General features: G+C 39.7%; 1 pseudogene; it reads left to right on the top strand.

Annotated features, from left to right (window-relative positions):
• Positions 1–6,933: 6,933 nt before the first annotated feature.
• LOC117524106 lies at positions 6,934–8,286 on the top strand (annotated as a pseudogene).
• Positions 8,287–10,072: the final 1,786 nt, after the last annotated feature.

Here is a 10,072-nt window from a genome sequence, read left to right as displayed (position 1 = left end):
TGGCTGCACACTGAGCTGGCTTTTCATAGCATTTTACAGCCTCGGGACAGTGAAGCAGCTGATGTTTTAGTACACACTTTCAGCAACAATTCAGTTCATTTTTCAGAAAATCCGTGCTCAACAAACAGACAATTTGAACCCGAGAGCCGGGCAGAAATTTGCCGCTAACCGCAGCTAGAACACTGCAGAAGAGAGCTCTCTCAAACAGCCCGGCTTCAGAAAACCTAGAGTGCCTTTATTAGAGTGTGGCGACATGACAGGTCAAAAAAAAAAAAAAAAAAAAAAAATTGAAAAAAAAAAAAAAAAAACGGTCACGTAACTCATGGTGCCATCTTGGGGCAAAAATAGCATAGGTTGTTAATGTGTCTGCATGTAACGCCAGCTATTTTATTTATTTGCTGAAAATGCTGGGTTGTTGTGCATTTGGATGCACAAATAGTCACAGCAAGGCTTTCAAGATGCACAGATTCCCTTCAGTTGCGAACAGAAGATACATTTGGGAAAATAAAGTCAGCCGTGTGGGACTTCATCATCAAAGCTTTGAGAGGTAAATTTATGTTCAGTCCCATGTTCAGGAAAACTCAAATAAACCGTTGTTGTATAAACCAGATATTTACAGTCACCGGACAAAAAAGTCCCCAAATTTTTGTATTGTTTTCCATGTAATAAACACCGTACATAACGGATTTTATATAACAGATTTTTCACTCACATTGGATAAAATGTCCCGTCAATCTCAATGTATTTCCATTAAAAACTCTGCGCAGTCTGGATGTTCAGCTCTGACACTCGCCGATTTGTGGAAAGTGGGAATCATTTCTGTGATTAAAAGTCCAACCGTTTTTTTAAATGGTGTTCAGACTCCGATTCGCAACCTGATGTGAACCTGTTAAATCAAACACAAAAGGCTGCGATTTGACACTTTTCTGCTTTTAATCCTTCATCTGCCATCATATTATAATAGTTTTTATAGCGCACGCTAATAAATAGATCTGAAAAGTCCGCATCGCATTTACAGCACAAAGTTGGTAAAAGAGGAAAATGTACAGCTTCCCTTTGATTTGGAGGTGATGACTGTATAAAGAAAAGTTTGTTGAAGGTCAAATTAGTCCAGAATAAATTATAATCCAGAGACGGAGAACTTTAAAACTGTCACGCACATCAGAGCAGCAGCTGCATAAATCAGGTTTTAAATTAATTAAATAAATCATCATAAATTGTAAATTTATGTAAATTTGATAGCTTAACAATTTATATTTATTTTGATAGCACCTGTACCTGGATGTGTTGCTGTATGTGGTTAAATGATTTTTAAAAAATGCTGAAAACATTATAAGGTCCATTCAGTAGTTCAGCGCAGTTAGACCCAAAATGGCGCCATGTTCTGAGTCAACGCCACTCTCCAATCAAGGCACTCCAAGAAACCTTCCCCCTCCCCTCCTACCCACTCAGCAGTAAACAAGCAGAGAGCAAACAACAGCATTTGAGAGGATTCACAGTGGCTCTTCTCCGGTATCGGAAAATGTCGCGGGCTGGATCGGTATTTTCCGATATGTGAATTACGTCGGTATCGGAACCAGATTCCGATCTGGGATGGGATTGGTCCCATCCCTAGATTAGAGACATGCTTTCCAGGAAATGGACATGTTAGAGACACGCTGTGCCTGTGACCACAGTTCACTGAGGACTCTAGTTGGGTTAAAGGACAAGTTCCTTTTTCTGAAACCTCAGTATTATTCAAACAATGTTAGCAATCAAGCCTTTGACAGTACTCACCCTTAATGAACGTGCTGTTTGACAGAAATCTTGTTTTATATAATATATATATATAAAAACGTAAATGTAAATATGCAAATAATAATGGTATTCACACTGAGCAGTGGTGCTCTGAAACAAGTGTTTCCTGAACCTAAAATTGTGTAGTTGCCATAATTAATGCATTTGTGCGTTGAATGTATAGTTCCAACTTGTGACAGTTACATTTTTTACTAACTAGTAATAGTAACTAGTAAAACTTAACTAGTTAATTTTTTTTTTTTTGCAAGGAGCGGACACCTGTACTTCCTCAGATGTTTTGTACCTAGAACATGTCAAAGATATATATATATAAAAAAAAACAAGCTCCTTGACATTATTTTTTTTTATGTTGTTGCCATTTTGAGTAAATGTTGGAATTTTTTTAACTCCCAGGATGGTGGCGCTGCTGGATCAACTAAACCAAATTATTTACTGCAAAAAATTAAGAGAGTGAGAACTGCAGTCCCAGACTTCATTACAAACAAAGTACTAATATGACTTGGGTTGTAAAAAGTCAACTAGTCCTTCAGAAAAACAAAAAACAACACACACAAAAAAAGGACTTGTCCTGCTCTAGATACCTTGACTCAAAGTTTAAAGCCCAGACCTCACAGACAGGCTCTCATTTAAATATCTAACTCTGGTCTCCGCTGCACGTCCTGTGTGTCTCCTGCCTGGTCTACTAACACACCAACTTGTATGAAGTCAACAGACTGGGTAAGAGACCACAGAGAGACCGTACGTCTGTACTTGGCAAACGTGGCAGGGTTTAGTTTTGTTTCTTGGATTCCTGGTTCCCATAACTGGAGCCCGTTTTCTTGACTTCAGTGACCCCTATTAGGCGGCGGATAGCTACGGAAGCTGGGCAGAGAACAAAGGTGGGTAAACAAACTGTCAATCAAGGATGTCCTGAACTCAACTGGTTAATTACACTGGCTAGATGACTCACCTATGATGAGGAAGATGAGGAAGCCGATGATGAGGAGGGGGGAGCCACTCACGGCCACGCCACAAGCGAAGTTGATGAGGGGTGAAAGCAGCAGCGTGGCCCAGAACATGAAGTTCAGCAGCGTCCACGGCCGACGAGGTGGAATTATTTTGGGGCCTGGAAACCGACCTTCTTTGTGGTATATTTCCTGTAAGGCATCCTAAGCAGGGCAGAGGACAGAAGAGGCCGTTAGTAAGTAAACTAGAGATGGTCAGTTATTGAAGAAAGTGTTAGTACTTGTTTTCACTCAACTTATTTATTTTTTATTTAATGCAGACACAACAAAGTCCATAGAATAAAAGAAATAAACAAGTATTAAAATTATATTAACAGTCTCCATCCAGTGATTCCTCAGTACAGAGTTGTAATGACAGCAGCTCAGTTGAGGATTTGTCAGAGTCTGTATGATGGCATTTTCAGAGTCTTCTAATCGTTGCATAAATGTAAACATTAAATGCCTCAACAGTGCCTCACAGGTGGGAATATGTGCATCCACAAACAGCTGACTAGCACTGTGCCATCTCAGCACCTTCATCACCGATAACTCCGGTACACTTGCAACTACAAACAAGCTGATTTTGAGTTTTAACACCACGATCGCTTCTGGTAGCAAAAGCGACAACAGACCCAAACAATGAGTCAACACTTCTGTCTTTGAGCATCCTGCCCTCTACTGGAAGCTCCTGTTTACTACATGGCTTCCAGCACAGAAGCAAGCTGAGAGGAGCCACAAAGCTCAACTTTCTACTCTATCACAACGCTGCCGTCAGGCGGAGGTCTTTCAAAATAAAGCAGTGCTGAGTTATGGTTTGGTGTAAATGAAATGAATACTGATAGAATAACTCCATTAATGTACAAGGTCTGTTAGAAAAGTATCCGACCTTTTTATTTTTTTCAAAAACCATATGGATTTGAATCACACCAGCAGCTCAAACTGTACGACAGAACCACATGGTGTAAAAGTTCAGAGCGCCCGATTTATGTTCTCACAGACGTACGTTAAAAACCACACGTCGGACTCGTGTTTCCAGAAGCAAAACGTAAACAGAAGCTTTTTTTCCAAATTGAATTTACATTTCTTATTTTTTACAAAAACTCTCGATGGGAGACATCAAACCGTGAGTTTTCCATGACAAAAACTCCTGTAACAGTGGAATGTGCCGTTCATTTCTAAACTGGACGCTTTCTTGATCCGGTATGTCGTCTGACTAGCACAGGAATTGTGAAAAGACGTGGACATCAGCATTTTTACAGCACATTAAGACAGACGTGCGGAGGAGTTACACGCGTCGCGGTGGAGCCGCATGGCGCAAAGCAACGCCGTGATGAAGCCTTCCAGGACATGTTGGGGCATGTCCAGCTCATGCACAATCACAATCGGATAATCACACGACTGAAAAGCAACCAGAATTCATCTGAAATCCACCTGAAAGCCGTCCTGTGAGACCAACACCGAGGTGGTTTTGTCCCGCGTAATGAACGGCTCCATGGCGCGTCCCTCCGCTTTTCTTTCCATGAAAAAAACTCCTTTAACAGTGGAATGTGCCGAAAAAGTGCTGATGTCCATGACTTCTGCCTTTTTGTGAAAGTCAGACGAGGTCCCGGATCAACAAAGCCTTCACGTTGGAAATGATCTGGTTGTTTCAGCAGGGTCTGAGCATGTCGATCGGCACTAACCCTAACCCTAACCCAGCCATTGTGGGCCATCCTTAAAGCGGCAGTAACACTCCTTAATCTGTATAATCCCCATAAAATCGTCCCTGAAAGCCATATTAATTTTCAGAACGGTGTCCACCTGGAGGTCTCTCACAGTTTCTGGAAAAAATTGATGCAGCAAAGCTCCAAATCATTCAGACATTTATTCGCAATAAAAAAAACGACGAGAGGTGGACCACTCTTCACTCAAAGCCTGCTCACAGGCGAATGACGCAACCAACAGGCGTGAAAAAACTCACGCATGCGCACGAATGTTCAAGCTTGTCTGATGCAATCACACATGATTCAATCCATATGGTTTTTGAAAAAATAAAAAGGTCGGATACTTTTCTAACAGACCTCGTATTTGTACAAAGTTAAAATAACATATCTTTTAATGTTGAATAATGCACTAATTCTGAAGATTTGTAAGACAGATCTCAAAGAGTTGTGGGTAAATGTGCGTCTGCTAACACTGATTGGTTGACTCATTCATTCTATGTAAACCAACACGTTAATGTGAGGTGTGTGTGTTGGTGTTTACAGATAAATGTGCTTTGTAAAATATTCCATTTTTTATTTGTAAAAAAAAGGCATTTTCAAAAAAAAAAGAAAAAAAAAAAAGCCATGTTGTAATTAGATACCGTCTGATAATCCGGTGTCAAAATAAATAGAACACTGCCATGATCTACTGGTGCCAGACGTTCAGCACTTCAGCTGCGTTTACACTGCATGAGTTTTGGCCCTTTTTCGGCTGATTTTTCATTTGTACAAGAATTTTTTGGATCGCACCGAATTTCAGGTTAATCGCACGTCCTGCATCGTTTAGTATACATGGAGTAATAAGCTGTGTTTAACATCTCACGACTACCTCCTGATCGCCGATCGTATGGTCAGATGAAAATCAAACCTGTTTGATATTCTGTTCGGCCATTGTGAGGGTATCCCGCTGCTGAAGCGCTACAAGCGTCCAACCTCTCGCACTGTGCATGTGCAAACACTGCAGACATGTCTTGTAATTTTTTTTTTTTTTTTTTTACTTTGATGTCTCCCATCGAGAGTTTTTGTAAAAAAAGAAATGTAAATTCAATTTGGGAAAAAGCTTCTGTTTACGTTTTGCTTCTGGAAACACGAGTCCGACGTGTGGTTTTTGAACGTACGTCTGAGAGAACATAAATCGGGCGCTCTGAACTTTTACACCATGCGGTTCTGTCGTACAGTTTGAGCTGGAACTGAGTACTGTGATTGAAAATATCAGCCCAGCTTCAGGGCGAATACTGTCATGAACACTACTGGCCATATGGCAGTAGAGACCGTGAAAACTTGCCAAAACAAAATTTCAGATAATCCGTGTCTGCTACATTTAAGATGCATGGAATTTAACAAACGCAAACACAATAACATCTTAACCCAGAGAATATATTCACAAGAGTTTTAGACACTAGAGTTTAATGCTGTTGTCCGTGGAGCCTGATCAGAGTGTCTGAAATGCATTTTTCCTGTCATGAACGTACTGAGATTACCCTATCCTACCCATAATGCACTTGGCACAGCATGTCCACACTAAAACCTTAAAAATTAGCGCATTACTTTAAAACTAAAACATATATCTGATATTTTTACTTTATAAAACTTCAGGCGTGACGTTCATTTAAATAACTTGTCAGAAATTAGTTTGGTGAGGTAATTTGGTTTGGTTGTGGTCAGATGAGACCAGAATAGAGCTTTTTGGAATCAACTCCACTTACCATGTTTAGAGGATGAGAACAACCCCAAGAAAACCATCCCAACCGTGAAGCATGGGGGTGGAAACATCATACTCTGGGGGTGCTCTTCTGCAAAGGGACAGAACGACTGCACCGTATTGAAGGGAGGATGGATGGGGTCATGTATTACAAGATTTTGGCAAACAACCTCCTTCCCTCAGTAAATGCACTGAAGATGTGTCATGGCTGGGTCTTCCAGCATGACAATGAGCCCAAACACACAGACAGGGCAACTAACGCTTCTTACGGATAAAGCATTTTTTGACAAGCACGAGCATGATCCAAATAAAACTCATCATATCTGTGCTCGTGCTGAAAAAATTCTCACTGGCTAACTGACTGTCTTCACACACATGACCCACACTGAGGCTGTGTCCCAATTCAGCAGCTGTAGCTTCAAAGGCCATAACTGTCACTCGCTTACATCATACGTGTCCCATTTCAAAGGCTGCTTGTGTAGCGGTGGACATGCAGCCTTCAGCAGTGTGTCAGAAATGGGTCGACATGATCAGAGTGGTTTAAAAATAAATAAATCGCATGACACACGTGTCGTCATGTGTCAGGTGAATGATTATATTTGTGGTGCAGTTCACACTGAGACGCCGTTACAACACACGTCTACGAAACAACATGTCGAGGTGCAACGTGGAACGACTGTGTCGTAGTTGTGTTGGACAGCGTGTAGTCGTCCGTGGGTTCCCGACTTAAACGTAATAACAGAAATGACCATTTGTACAAATGTGTCGAGTCTTTCACATTTAAACATTTGTGGAAACCACGATGAACAGGCCTAAAGTTACTCTGTTGATTATAAAAAGTTCAAACCTGGAAAGTTGTGAACACCTGTTTGAAGTTGTTTATGGTGTTGTTTTTTTCAGCTGCAGTGACACTGGACGTGTTTCCCACTGGGACCGTCTGAATTCCCAACATGTGCCGACATCATCAGAAAGCTGATTTAGAGACGAGACACACAGAGCCAACAGCAGAGATCATCAGAACCAGGGAATGAACTGGTTCAGAAAATGAATGAATGAATGAACAACACGTCTTCTTTGATTATTTTTTCTATTTGATATGTGTTTTATATAAATGACATTAAGTACAATGGTTGTTTCTAACGGTTTCTTTTTCTCTCTTTCAGGGTTAAATTTCACGGCCGAACACAAACTCGTTCTGTTCGCCGTCACTTCTCTGTATTACGTAATCATCTGGTTTGTAAACGTGGCTCTCATTTTAACCATCGTAACAGACCGAACTCTTCACGACCCCATGTACGTATTCCTGTGCAGTATGTGCGTGAGCGGACTCTACGGGACTTCAGGCTTTTACCCCAAATTTCTCAAAGACCTGCTGTCGCCCGCTCACGTGGCCTCGTACACGGAGTGTTTTCTGCAGAGGTTTTGTGATTTACTCCTCACACCCATGTGACCTTTCGACCCTAACCCTCATGGCCTTTGACAGATATGTTGCGATTTGTCTCCCGCTGAGGTACCACTCTGTGATGACTAAACAAAGAGTCGCTCTCTTCCGTGGTCTTCTCGTGGCTGTTACCACTTTCTGCATGTTTGTTAACACGGTGACTGTTCTTCAATCTGACTTATGCGGCTCAAACATCCCTAAACTCTACTGTTCTAATTATTTTATCAGTAAACTGGCCTGCACACCGTCTGTCGCCAACACAGGTGTTTCTTTTTCAACATCGTCTTTTACATTCTTCATTTGTCTTTATTCTTTGTTCTTACATCCCTCTGCTGAGAACGTGTCGAAGGTCAAACGAGGGCTGGAATAAATTTGTACAAACTTGCGTCCCACATTTGATTGCTCTGCTTAATTTTGGTGTTGCTACACTCTTTGATTTGATGTACATGCGGTTTGGTTCACTTAGTTTAACTCAAAACCTGCAGAACTTCATGTCAATAGAAGTGTTTCTTATTCCTCCGATTATGAATCCTCTGATATACGGCTTAAAACTCAGCAAACTTCAGAATAAAGTTCATGAATTTATTCATAAAAAATAACACCAATGATCATGTTGACAAATCTGAACTCCTTATTCGTCAGGGTTTTTTTTTTTTTTTTTTTTGTAGAAAAATGCATTTATGGTGTTTTTCTTAATAAGCGAAACAAAAACTGGCTTACAGTCTGATGTCTGATTCCACGCAGGCAACAAATAATGAATGGATAATTAATTCAACAACACGTCTGTTTATTCTTTAATTCTTTAGTTTGTTTTCTCTCAGAAATTTCTGAATACATAGATTTCTTAGTCGTAGGGGGTATTTGCACTGTGCTGTATTTTTTATTATTTTCCCATTAATACTGCACGTCTGAATTGATTTTTATTCATGTTTTCCTCATGTTCATGCATATTCTGACTTGCATATGATTTTTTTTACACAATGCACCATATTTGTACTCTTAACTTCTGCTTGCAGATAAAGTGATGTGTGACTCAGTAATCTAATCTCCTGTATAATGGGACTTTAAGTCAAGCTATCGTCTTTACACCAAACATTTCAGGCACAATTACATCATTTTAAAAATAATGAAATCTAATGTTCACAAATTAATATATGTATATTGTATATGTATATATGTCACATTTAAAAATACAGATTTATATATGGTATTAACACATTCTTTCTGACATGATGGAAGCCAGTTTGCTTTCGTGGTCTCGTGCATTTTACAGATTATATTTCATCAGGTTTGTACAATATTTTTTTAATGGAGTGATTATCAGGAACTTGTTGTGCCATCATGTTCTACACCCAAGTTTTACTCTTAACTCAAAATCTGGTGTGTAAATTTGTAATTGATTAGATTATGTAAAGAAATGTGCTGTGATGATTGTATTTTGCAGAGGAAAAATCTGCACTAGACTGGAAGTCACAGGACCTCTCAAAGTATTAAAAAAGCAAAAAAAAGCAACTTGTACTCCAGAAAATATGGCAAATTGAACTGAGCCTAAAATGTTTGCACAGCACTGTATCTGTACAACGACAAAAAACGTTTGTGACCCCTGAGCTATTAAATATATGAATGTTGAAATGACATAAAAACATTTATTTATATATGTGTGTGTGTGAGATATTATATATATATACACAACCCCTGGCAAAAATTATGGAATCACCGGCCTCGGAGGATGTTCATTCAGTTGTTTAATTTTGTAGAAAAAAAGCAGATCACAGACATGACACAAAACTAAAGTCATTTCAAATGGCAACTTTCTGGCTTTAAGAAACACTATAAGAAATCAAGAAAAAAGATTGTGGCAGTCAGTAACGGTTTACTTTTTAGACCAAGCAGAGGAAAAAAATATGGACTCACTCAATTCTGAGGAATAAATTATGGAATCACCCTGTAAATTTTCATCCCCAAAACTAACACCTGCATCAAATCAGATCTGCTTGTTAGTCTGCATCTAAAAAGGAGTGATCACACCTTGGAGAGCTGTTTGCACCAAGTGGACTGACATGAATCATGGCTCCAACACGAGAGATGTCAGTTGAAACAAAGGAGAGGATTATCAAACTCTTAAAAGAGGGTAAATCATCACGCAATGTTGCAGAAGATGTTGGTTGTTCACAGTCAGCTGTGTCTAAACTCTGGACCAAATACAAACAACATGGGAAGGTTGTTAAAGCAAACATACTGGTAGACCAAGGAAGACATAAAAGCATCAAGACAGAAAACTTAAAGCAATATGTCTCAAAAATCGAAAATGCACAACAAACAAATGAGGAACGAATGGGAGGAAACTGGAGTCAACGTCTGTGACCGAACTGTAAGAAACCGCCTAAAGGAAATGGAATTTACATAC

The sequence above is a fragment of the Thalassophryne amazonica genome, chromosome 14 (assembly GCF_902500255.1).
Source record: "Thalassophryne amazonica chromosome 14, fThaAma1.1, whole genome shotgun sequence".
Lineage (NCBI taxonomy): Eukaryota > Metazoa > Chordata > Actinopteri > Batrachoidiformes > Batrachoididae > Thalassophryne > Thalassophryne amazonica.
This window is presented reverse-complemented; position numbering and strand designations above follow the sequence as displayed.